At 34.2% G+C, this 12,024-nt stretch overlaps 1 protein-coding gene across 2 annotated transcripts in view; it reads left to right on the top strand.

Moving 5' to 3' along the window:
- The window catches only part of SH3RF3 (SH3 domain containing ring finger 3), an 899,869-nt gene extending 889,645 nt beyond the window's left edge, over positions 1-10,224 (top strand). For both annotated transcript variants that reach the window (XM_053707609.1, XM_053707610.1), the window contains one exon: positions 1-10,224. This exon is cut by the window's left edge and continues 692 nt beyond it. The gene's annotated coding sequence lies outside the window, so the exon portion shown is untranslated.
- Positions 10,225-12,024: the final 1,800 nt, after the last annotated feature.

Here is a 12,024-nt window from a genome sequence, read left to right as displayed (position 1 = left end):
CTAAATGTTTTTGATGGAAAAGTGGCAACTATGCACCAAATGTTTGCTGTTATAATTTTGTGATACATTTTATTTTAATTTTTTTTTTTTTGGCATTTTAAGCATCTTATTTGATTATTTATTTTAGGGGTCATCTGGACAGCTCTTCACTTAACATGTGCTATTCATAGGTCATTCTTAAATAAGGTGTAATTTAAACATTATTTAGCCTTTATTCATTTTATTCTGCTTCTGTGCTTTATAAATGACCTTATTTAACCTAAACTACTGGCGTATAACTTAGAAGAATGCAAATGGGAGAAATCCAGCAATACTTAAGTAAACTTGTATTAGCAGACACTTTCTAAGTTTACAAGATGGCAACTTGCTAGTAGTTTTGTATGATATTTCAAGGGATATTGTACTCAAAAAATGTCTGTAATGTTAATGAAAAAGCAGAAGAAAAACATGTTCATTTTTATGTTTTCAAACAGGGACAAAATAATGGTCCTATAATATTTAACATAAATGCTCTTTATTTTCTTACCTATGAAAAGCTGTAAAGGAGATAAAATCATATAAGAAATTTTACATAACCAAACGTCTTTGAAATATACTTACCCTTCTCATTCTCCTTCTCACATGCCCACTGCTGATGCTTCCGCTATAGATACAGAGAGCTACAGCCAATAGGTAGCTGCAGTGCTAGCTTCTATAGAGAGAAAAGGTAATTATATAAAGAGCCCTTATGTTAAATGTTATGGGATCGGCTTTGTATACCTTAATTATAGTGAAACTAACAGGAAGTGTAAATAATATCTAGGTATATATTACTTACTGCCTTAGAGGAATAACTTCTATAGAATAGGTTGGATATATCAATTTGAATATCATTTTTTTAAGAAGACAACCAACCCTGCCCCCCCATGTGATACATTTTGAATTATTCTAATTTTGATTTGATAATTTTTGAGTACCATGTCCCTTTAAGTTAATATATAAAATACAGTAACATATAACAAGGCTATGTGTTTCAATGACACTTTATTTGCACAGGTGCTTATAATTTTATCTGCTAGTAAATCTAAGTGAACATTTAATGAAAAAAATGTTTTTTACACTGTGTATGTATAAATGTAGTTTACTTAAAATACAACTTTATTGGTATACTAGAATGGCTTACTGCCAACAGTGTACAATATCTAATTGTGCCAGGAATAGTCAAACAATGAAAGAAGTATGTGGCATAAAATTTGAATGATCTCATGTATTTATACTGGTAAAAAGTGCACTGCAAATCCACAGGAAGAAAATGTAATAATCAAGTAAATATTCTGAAATGGTATTGTCAAAAGGATTTTATTTATTGCTGCCAAATCTTACAACTATTCAGTGCCCACGGAAGCAACATAACATTAATGACCAGCAACAAATATAGGTGTCCAGGGACCGGCTAATGCAATAATGAGAACAAACTGAACATTACCAAATGTCAAATGGTAGAGCAATTAGCACAGAAAATTTGCTGAAACTCAGCAATAAGATGGGATTTGTAGATCATTGGCTTTGTTTCTTTATATCTTGTCTGAGACTGATTTAATCTTTGTAATTATGAAATTGTTTTTATCTAACCAGAAAAGAAACTATGGGGCCTATTTATCAATTTGCGAACGGACATGATACAAAGTAGCGTATCATGTCCGCCGCACATCGATGAATGCCGACAACATACGCTGTTGGCATTTGTCATTGCACCAGCAGTTCTTGTGAACTGCTGGTGCAATGCCACCCCCTGCAGATTCGTAGTCAATCGGCCGCTAGCAGGGGGTGTCAATCAACCCGATCATATTCGATTGGGTTGATTTCTGTCCGCGGCCTCAGAGCAGGTGGACAAGTTATGGAGTCATACGAAGCTTGATAAATATGCTGCTATGGCTTGTGTTTACGTTTCTAATATACCTGAATCATCAGGAATACTTTGCATTAATTTGCAGGGGATATAAAAGTAGTTTTGTCTTCTATGATACCTTTTCTTGAAAAAAACTATTACTAGAGAGCTGGAAACTAAAAATTCCAGTTACTGAAATCAGACCATGAGTTCTACTGAGTCAAAACAAATTAGCTTTCATCTTAAGATGAAGCAGAAAGAGAGCAGACGTTTCTACCACGACCCTCCTGAGCTTGGCTGGATTTTTCATTAGACTAAGTAGGATCTTATCTAGGGTCCCCTTCACAATAATATATAACTTCTGTTGTATTCTGTTTGTAAACAACTGCTGATTGCAGTCACAGGTATCTATTATGTCTAGATGGTAGAAGTGATGTCACCAAATACAAGTGTAGTAAACAATTAAAATAACCACTGGTTAAAGGGACAGTAAACCCCTTGAAATTACAAGACATGCCTGCTGTGTTTCTATAGAAAAGCATATCAGCCAAGACATAATGTTTTTAAAATAAAATAACATCTTGCATGCTGCATGTTTTTCAATAGCCAAACTCCACCCACCATTTGCCTTAGCTGGAGGAGCCAACATGGGCTTGAGTCTGCAGACAAGGCTAGCCACAGTTGGCGCTCTACAAATAACCGATAATAAATAATAATATTTACACTTTGCTGCCCATCACTGCGTGACTTACCCCCTTCGCTGTGCTAGGTTCTCTGCCGTGTCTCATGGCATGAGAACGAGGCTCCCATTGGAGCCTATGGAAGTGTGAGTTCACGTTTGCATTGTGTTTAACCTGTAATACCAGTGCACATTTGCATGCGTCGGTATTACTGAGAGGATCGCAAATATCACGCTCGCATAAGCGCAATTTTGCGCTCCACTCATAATCTGGCCCATAATCAGTTCTTGAATAGAAGCATGAGACCCGTGGGAATATGTGTTTGCTCAGGTTCATTTTTATCATGTTTCTGGATATTTTGTTAACACTGACATAGATTCACTAAGATTGTGTAATATCTTAGAAAATGAAATTAAATAAGTTATAGTACCCTGTAAGGTGTCTCCAGATGGAAGAACTTTACTTTGTGACTGTGTTGGGGATACTGATTTTTAAATTTGAAAAACTATTGAAGACAGAGAAATTGATATCCAACACAGGCAAAACACCCTTAGCAGCACAATGATGGGATGATGCTCTCAAATAATTATTGCAGAAAAATATAAGCGTTAACGGTTGAGTTGCCACAGTGGCCATGTTTATCTGGACTGTTATGAGTTGCACATGCTGCAGGGTTTGCAAAGTAAAAACATATTGTACCTGTGAGCAGCACATGAATAGGACTGCTGCGTACAAACCCTGCAGCATGAGTAACTCATAACTGTTCAGGAAAACACAGCCGCTGTGACAAACCCTAGTTTGCAGGTATCTGGCATAATTTAGTGTCATCAGCAAAAATGAAAACATAGCTCTTACCCTTCATCTATGTCACTAATAAAGGTAATTAAAATAACCAATCTCTCAGAAGTGCCACTTATCCCTTTAGTACAATTATCCTTCAACCGTTCCTTATTTCAGCAAAACCCATCGCCCTATTTTTCAAATTTACCTTAGCACTTATTTATTTCCTCATAAACCATCCTGCCTCTTACTTATTTTTGCACACAGTCATTTTCAGATCTGTTCTAGGTGCTTCCTCACCATTAATGTCAGATTCTCATTAGTAGTTTGGGTGAGTTCCGTTTCACTTTTAAGCACTTTTTACACTAGTTCTGTTAAGCCATACGTGAAGACATTAAGTTTTGGAAAAATAAAGTATAGGTTTGTTTATTACAGATCTAAGTTCCCTTAGAATTCTTGGATTTATTATACTTGGACCTGCAGCTTTCGTGAAACACAACATTTTTTCTTTCATGATTCAGATAGAGAATACAATGTTTAAAAAGTTCAAAATGTGCGTCATTGTCATGTTATTCTTTGTTGAAGAGATATCTAGATAGGTAGAGTGCACATGTCTGGAGTGCAACATGACAGGAAATAGTGCGGCCATTTAGTGCTTTTTCTAATGTATAAAATTGTTGCAAATCTGCTTCCATATAGTTCTGCAGACACGTGCACACTCCTGAATTTACCTTCCTGCTTTTCACCAAAGGATAACAAGAAAACAAAGAAAATTTGATTAAAAAAAAAGTAAATTGGAAAGTTGTTTAAAATTGAATGTTCTATCTCAATCGAGAAAGACAAATTTGGGGTTTTATGTCCATTTAATTATATAAAGCTTCTTTTTGACATAAAAACTCAAGCAAGTTTTGATTAATGGAATGGAAATTCTATTCTGTTTAGTTTTAACGTCTCTACACTTAGTTCATCTTTTGTGTAAACAGCAGAAACAATTTATTTAAATCTCCAACCTTTTTCTGGTCACTACTGATCACGTTAACAATTTCACATATTAGTTTCTCTTTAGATGGTGAAGCAGTGATACGATCTTTAGCATCTTTCTGAATAATTTCTCACACCTATGCTGAAGCCATTTTCATTTGTTTATAGTCATGTCGTATAAACACCCATTCAGTGGCTTGTCTGTGAATTACTAACACAAATCATATGTTGTTTTTTCAACAGGCCAATAACTTATAAATTGTTTTTTTGCAAAAAAAAATTAAAATTCATTCACCTTCCTGAAATTTTAGATTCTACATCTATATTTTTCAACAAGAATGTAGCTGAATATGAAAACATAACGTAAAAATAGGTCTAAAATAAAGCATAACTTTATGAGGCAAATGTAACGTTTACACAAAATGAGAGTTTTTACCAAGTGTCTGAGACCAGATTTGGGGAAGGAAGAACAAAAATAGGACTATAGTACCTAATCTGATGTCTTTTCACAACCTCACCTTCTTCTTTCCCAAGTTACTAGTCATCCTGTAGTTTTGTGGAGAGCAGGCAACACTAATTAGTCAGAGTCTGACAAACACTGGTCACCATGGCTCCTAAAATGTTACCTGCGGTTTAATATTTTAGATTTATTTATCTGTAAACAAATACTATTGCCTGGCTCTTAAAATGTGTAGCAATAGAGGGATTCAAGGATGCACTGGTAGCTAATAGATGTTGCAAAAACTTTATTGAAGAAAACATTAAAAGTTCATCGCTGAACACATTTCATTCCATAGACAAGTGAGAGGTGTATGTTCCACCCCAGGGACTGCTTGCTGACGCGTTTCGGCTCCAAGGGCCGTAATCGTAGCTGCAGTCACTTGCCTTAATGATCCTTAAATATCAATTAAAGCCAGCTAATAGGTTAAAAATAGTAACACCCTTCTTTTACCTGGGGTGGAACAAAAAACACCTTTTAAGGTCTAAACTCTTTATTGCATATATGGACACATAGTAAGTTTAATACTAACTTGGACCAAACAATGATTAAAGACCGTAAAACTCACTAAATTTTGCTCAAAATGACCCATATACCTACATTAACAGTATGAAACAACAAATATGTATATATATAAAAGTTCATAATGCATATAACCATATTTGCAACTTTCTGATACATTTGTTGACATTGCAAAATAGATACAAATATACAGAAAAGCGATATTACAAATGCAATTGCCAATACACAAAAGGAAAGGAAAAGAAAGTGTAAGTCTATTCCATTCCCTTATTATAACCTAAGTTTCATGCCCCAAATTTGATCACTTCCCAATTAATGTGAAAACATATATAGAGGATTTAATCCAATCCAAGGGGATTCATGGAAGAAAAAAAGGTTATAAACCATGTTTAAAATGTATGGGATTCTCAATCTCACTTATCAAGTCACTTTCTTCTCAGTGACACAGGGATTGAAAAGGGGTCGTCCTAGTTAAAAAGACTGAAATAATGATGCAAAGATAATAGCATCTTCAGGATGCTGGATACACAGGCCAAAGGATTATTACTCCCAAAAATTAATGAGATCAAACTCTGAATTTAATCCATAAGGGATCCTTGTTTTTAGTCTGTGTATCCAGTATGCCTCCCTTTTAGACAATAATTTATCTCTATCTCCTCCTCTTGATTTACATCTCACCAATTCAACTAAGGTCCATTTCAAGAATTGGGGACTACTATTGTGCCACTCCTTGAAATGCCGCACTAGCGGTGTGGTCAATTTGCCTGCTTTTATGTTCGTAAGGTGTTCCCTTATTCTTTCCCTTGTTTCTCTCGTCGTGAGTCCTGTGTATTGAATTTCACATTCAGTACAAGTCAGGAGATACACTGCATAAGAGGTTCTGCAATTTAGACAAGATAGATGTTCAAATTGCTCTCCTGTCGCTGTGCTGGAAAAGCCATTACCTTGTTGTAAGTACATGCACGCTGTGCACTGTGTGTAACTGCACCTGTATGTGCCCTTGTATCTTAACCATGATGAGGTTTGAGTATGTGTATCTGGCCTCAACTGAGTGGGTGCTAAAATATTACCTATACTTTTCCCTTTTCTAAAGGCGTATCTGCAGCCTTTGGGTATAACATTAGCTAGCCCGTCATCCGCCTTAAGCATTGGAAAATGTTTCCTTAATATATTGCAGATGTTATGATATTGTTGGCTATACTGTGTTATGAATGTCACACCTTCAAATTTCATATCAGTTTTCTTTTTTGTCTTTAGTAGATCCTTCCTGTCTATCCCTGCAATTCTCTCTCTAGATGCTGTAATCTCCTTTTGTTTGTAACCCTTAGTGAGAAATCTCCTCTCCAAATCCAGAGCCTGTCTTTCAAATTCTGTGTTTAAAGTACAGTTCCTTTTAAGCCTTATAAACTGCCCATTGAGGACAGACCTAAATACCCTTTTGGGATGGCTGCTCTGGGCATGGAGAAGAGAATTTCCCGCTATGGGTTTCCTATAAATCCTGGTTACAATTCGTCCTTGGTCAGTGCCTGACAAGTTCACATCCAAATAGTTAATACTCTCTGGATGGAAATCATATGTAAATTTTATACCCATGTCATTGTTGTTTAAAACATTGACAAAATCAGATGCTTCTGTCTCACTACCTTTCCAGATGACCAACAGGTCATCTATGTAGCGTTTATAATAAACAATTCTCTCTTTCCAGTGTCCATCACATGCATAGATGCGGGACAGCTCCCACCAACCCATAAATAGGTTGGCATAGGAGGGGGCAAACTTGGCCACCATAGCTGTCCCACATCTCTGCAGGTAATGGACACCTTCAAAGAGAAACATGTTATGTGTGAGCAAGAAATGGGTAACTTGTTATATGTAAGAACGAAATCCTTGTTCATACGTTGTGTATCTCTCCAGGGAAAAACTTAGTGCTTCCAAACCCTTGTTGTGGGGGATGGACGAATACAGTGAGGTGACATCTATTGTGAGCCATCCATACTCATTATGCCACTGTATCCGTTCCATCTCCGTCAACAACTGTTTAGTGTCATAGAGGTGGCTGGGCAGCTTCACCACCAGTGGTTGCAAAATTTCATCCAACCATTTGGATAACGGCTCTATTAAAGAGCCTATCCCACTGATGATGGGTCTGCCCTTCACCTCTACCAAGGATTTATGAACCTTGGGTTCAATTAATTAGTCATCAATTAAATGACTAATTTCATATTTGAAACGACTGGAGGGGTTAAACTCAAGAATTTGGTATTGTGTGGGGTCTGTGAGCTGGCGTAATGATTCCTGTACAAAAAATTATTTGTCCATCACTACCACAGACCCCCCCTTATCCGCTGAGCGGATGACCAACTTCTCATTCTGTTGTAAATTTTTGAGTGCAACAGACTCTAATTTGGTGAGGTTACAATGCTTTTTCTTCTGAACAGTATATGCCAATTGCGTTAAATCTGTTTCCACTCTCTTCTGAAATTTTTCCAGAATAGTACCTCTAGATTGAATGGGGTAAAATCTGGAAGGTAGTGATAGAGAAGGACCCCTATCCCTTTGTGTATCGTCATGTGGGTTAACATTCATGGAGCCCTCTTCAAATAACATTTCTAAAGACTGTATGTCGCTGTATTCCTGAAATGTGAGCGATGTATGTGTTGTAGATTGTTGTGTATCACTACTAGTAAACTCAAATTGATTCGTCTCTTCGTTCTTATTGAAGTGTTTCTTTAATGTGAGGTTTCTGATTAGTCTATTCACATCGACTAGTGTTTGGAAAAGGTTAAAATTCTCAGCTGGAACAAAACTCAAACCATAGCTGAGTACCTTTAAATCCACTTCACTAAGTTCCTGTGAAGACAGGTTAATTACAGAATTTAATTGTATTTCGTTTGGGATCTCCCCCTCCGGGGTGGTAATCCCTTGTCCTTCAAAATTCCTTTTTCTGTTTTTGTTCCTCCCCCCCCTCCTGATTCTCTTTGGGGTCTGGAAAAAACCTGTGTTATTTCTGAATTGGCAGTATCTCTCAAATGTCCACTATCTGAAACATTTACTTGTGGACTGAAATTAGTTGGTACATTCCCACCTTGTGTTATATTCTGTGCAATAACCCTCTCTGTTGTATCAGTTTCATCCCCTGAGGTGGAATATTCCCCAGAGGATTCTACCTCACTATCATTAAAGGTCACTTTCTTAGATTTATTGCCCTTATTACGATTTCTATGTTTGTTATTTTTCTTATTTTCTTTAGGGAACCTCTTTTGATCATTCTCTTTTTTATAAAAAGACCTTTGCTTTTTGTTCCAAATATAAACCTTGTTAGATTCATAATCCAAAGAATCTCTCAAAAATTTATCATGTTTTATATCCATGATTAAAGCTTTCGTTTTTGATACAGATTCTTGGAGAATACCATCATATTTGCTAAACAACAAATCATTGCTTCGTGAATGTGTAGTTGTATATTAAAGTTGATCTAAATCAGTAAAGGACTGACATAGCACATAATATTTCACATAATATTTCAAATTCTTTTACATTTGATGTAAACATATTTAAGATCCATTTCATTACAAGAGGGTTCTGTTTGGCTGTTAGACCTTTTACATTAATAATAGAAGAGTATCTTCTATTTACAAAGGAATTGAATACCCCACTGTAAATATAAAGTTGTATACATCATTTTGTACGACTACAAAATCTGTTGTAAGTCATATACTTTTTCAGATTTTTCAGTTTTTGATGATCAAACTGTCTTGTTGGCATATTTAACATCTCATATTAGATCTTTCCTTGACAGCAGAGAATTAATAGCTCCTTTTTAAAAGCACATTTTGAGCAGAATAAAAAGCGCCATAAAATTAACCTTATTCAAAGAAACTGGTGTTTTGCCTTTAACAAATGTGTTGACATTATTTTGTGTTACATTGTCAGCATTATTAAAAGCACATGAAATAATATTACTCTTACAGTATTGCTACCAATAAACTTTGCACTTGCAAAGTTGGAAAAAAAAAACTTGAAGGAAAAAATGAATGTCATTAAAATGTCTACTTACTAATTATTATTATTATTATTAATAATAATAATAATAATAATAATAAAAAAAAGGGTTAAAAAATAAATAAATACAATTTTTATCAAAACCAGCGTACATTTCAGAAATACAAAACAATATTTGTAGTCATTTTGTGTGTGTGGTAAGATTTGCATAACTTCTAACTAACTTTTGCGTTTTAGAAATGTCAGTATGGCAGCTATGCGTCCCTATATGCTACATAGAAATGAGGAAGGTAAAATTATTCTTCAGAAAATTGCAATATGATTATATTACACAACAAAGTGTGTCATGAAATATGCATTTAATAAAAAAAAGTATAATATATTATGCATTTCTTTTAGCACAATAACCAGAAAGAGAATTTGAGAAACTATAAAAAAAAATATTAATGCATTTGTTTCCATATTTGTGTTGCAAAGTTGATTTAAAACCCTGTTTCTTTTAGGCAGTAAAAAAATAATGTGATTTTTTTTTAAGCAGATGTGGAACAAATGACATGTAAATAAAGAGTACAAGTGTAAAATATACATACAATAGTTAATGTGCCATACGGAAGGCAAGAATGGGTTTAATATTGCATAACTTGGAATGATTTATGTGTGAAATCCATTTAGATCTGAGCACAGTTTGTCTGGTGGACTTCATTTTGTACAAAGCAGAATTTGATGTAACTAAACTGTACATGAAAGCAATTCATTTGTACTTTGCACAAATCTGAAAATGTTTCTACTAAGTATGAATGTTATAAGTAAGTTTTGGAAATACCAGCACGATCTGGTTATGGGTGAACAATGAGTGTTTTTTGTTCTTCAAATAAACTAAGCATTACATTGCATCAGATTGTTTATATTGTATTCATTCAAATACCAATATACAGAACAGACAGATGTCAAGTGGTGTCATTCATGTGCATTGTGATATTGTGACCTTGATATAAATGTTTCATGTGCCTTTGATCAAAATGTTTTGTGAAAGCACATTTATAAAAAGCATTTATCATAATTCCTCATAGTTAATAGTTTAACAATATTCTTGAAAGCTAAACATATAAATAGTAATTGTATTAAATAATTTATGGACACTGCTTATGGTCAATTTGAAAATGTTGTTTGGAAAAAAGTTAGATTTTTTTTCTTCCTAATATGTACAAAAAACTATATTCACCAATCTATAAATCAACTCAGCAGACACTAACACCAATAATAATTATATTTTATTTAAATAAAGTACTAATAATAATTTAAATATTTTTAAACATACTTGAATTAATCATTCTTCTTTGCTTGATATGTATATTTTCTTTATTCATAAAAAATATTATGGTTTATTAAAATAAATTAGTAATATTATGATCATGTAAACAGTTTTTTTTCAGGATAGAGACATAAAATACCAGGTTCATATTAACATATTTCATAAGTAACAATCAACAATGAAATTATTGATTAAAAATAACTAAAATTGACAAATAGAACTAGAAACTGGAAAAACTCCATGAAAAAAAGAAAATAATAAAGATGCATTTCAAAATATGTATCAAGTTGGCCAGATCCATGAACATATATGAAATTATATTATTAAATAAAATAATAATTATTATTATTGAAAATAATGAGAGCAAAAATAAGGATAACAGATATACTATTCCTGGGACTGATTTGGAAAGCTTGACAAATATAATTGAGCAACAGGATGATTCAGATACAAATACAAAATCTAAAGTAGATGTGAATCTAAAATCTAATTAAATTGAAAAGGAGAGACCAAACATAATAAATACATAGGCTAGATTACAAGTGGCACGCAAAAGATTGTGCTTGTGCATTTGCGATCGTTTGCGCGCAGGTTAAATTGCGCTCATATTACAAGTTGGGTGCAATCAAGATTTAAGATAAAATCATTACCGCAATCTCAGAGCTTTGGTTAACTGTTTTGCAAAATTAAAAAGTTGGCAATAAACACATCAAAAGTACAATGCAGAGTACAATCACACACATATTAACACCATCTAATTTTACTAAATAAATTGCGCACAAAGTTATAAAGGCTCAAAGATATGAGATCTCAGGTGTTTGGGAAAAAAAGGCAGGCAAAGGGCTTTAACATGGACATACATACATATACATGTCTAAATATGTATACGTGTGTATTTATAGATGTCTATATATGTATATATATAAGTGCATTGAAGCCCTTTGCAGTTAGGTAGATGAAAACATGTAAAAGCATATTTATGCAATATTCATATTATCATGTGGGTTATGCGCATATTACAATATGCGATAGTGTTTGCGCGCGTCAGGTGTTTTTTTCTACTTTTTCTTCTCCATTGACTTCTATGGGGAATAGGTTATCATTTGTGTGAAAGTCTAATTGCGCTAGACGTAAGCTGATGCATGTCGGGTTATCGCACATATGCCCTCTGGTACATGCGCATTGGGTTTGACACTCTTATCTCTTTTATAACTGTTGAGTTTTCTTGTGTGTCTTACTATTCAGCTGAGCCTTATACAGGCTTCGGATGTTGAGTTTACTTGTCCCCTTCGTTATTTTTCAGTTCAGCTTAGCATGCTACGATTTTCTAAGTTTTATATAGATTCTTTAGGAGGGGGTAAGCTGTCCATTCCTCAAGAGC

Source organism: Bombina bombina, chromosome 3 (genome assembly GCF_027579735.1).
Source record: "Bombina bombina isolate aBomBom1 chromosome 3, aBomBom1.pri, whole genome shotgun sequence".
Taxonomy (NCBI): Eukaryota; Metazoa; Chordata; class Amphibia; order Anura; family Bombinatoridae; genus Bombina; species Bombina bombina.
The sequence above is the reverse complement of the archived record's forward strand: the minus strand, read 5'-3'. Positions and strand labels throughout refer to the sequence as shown.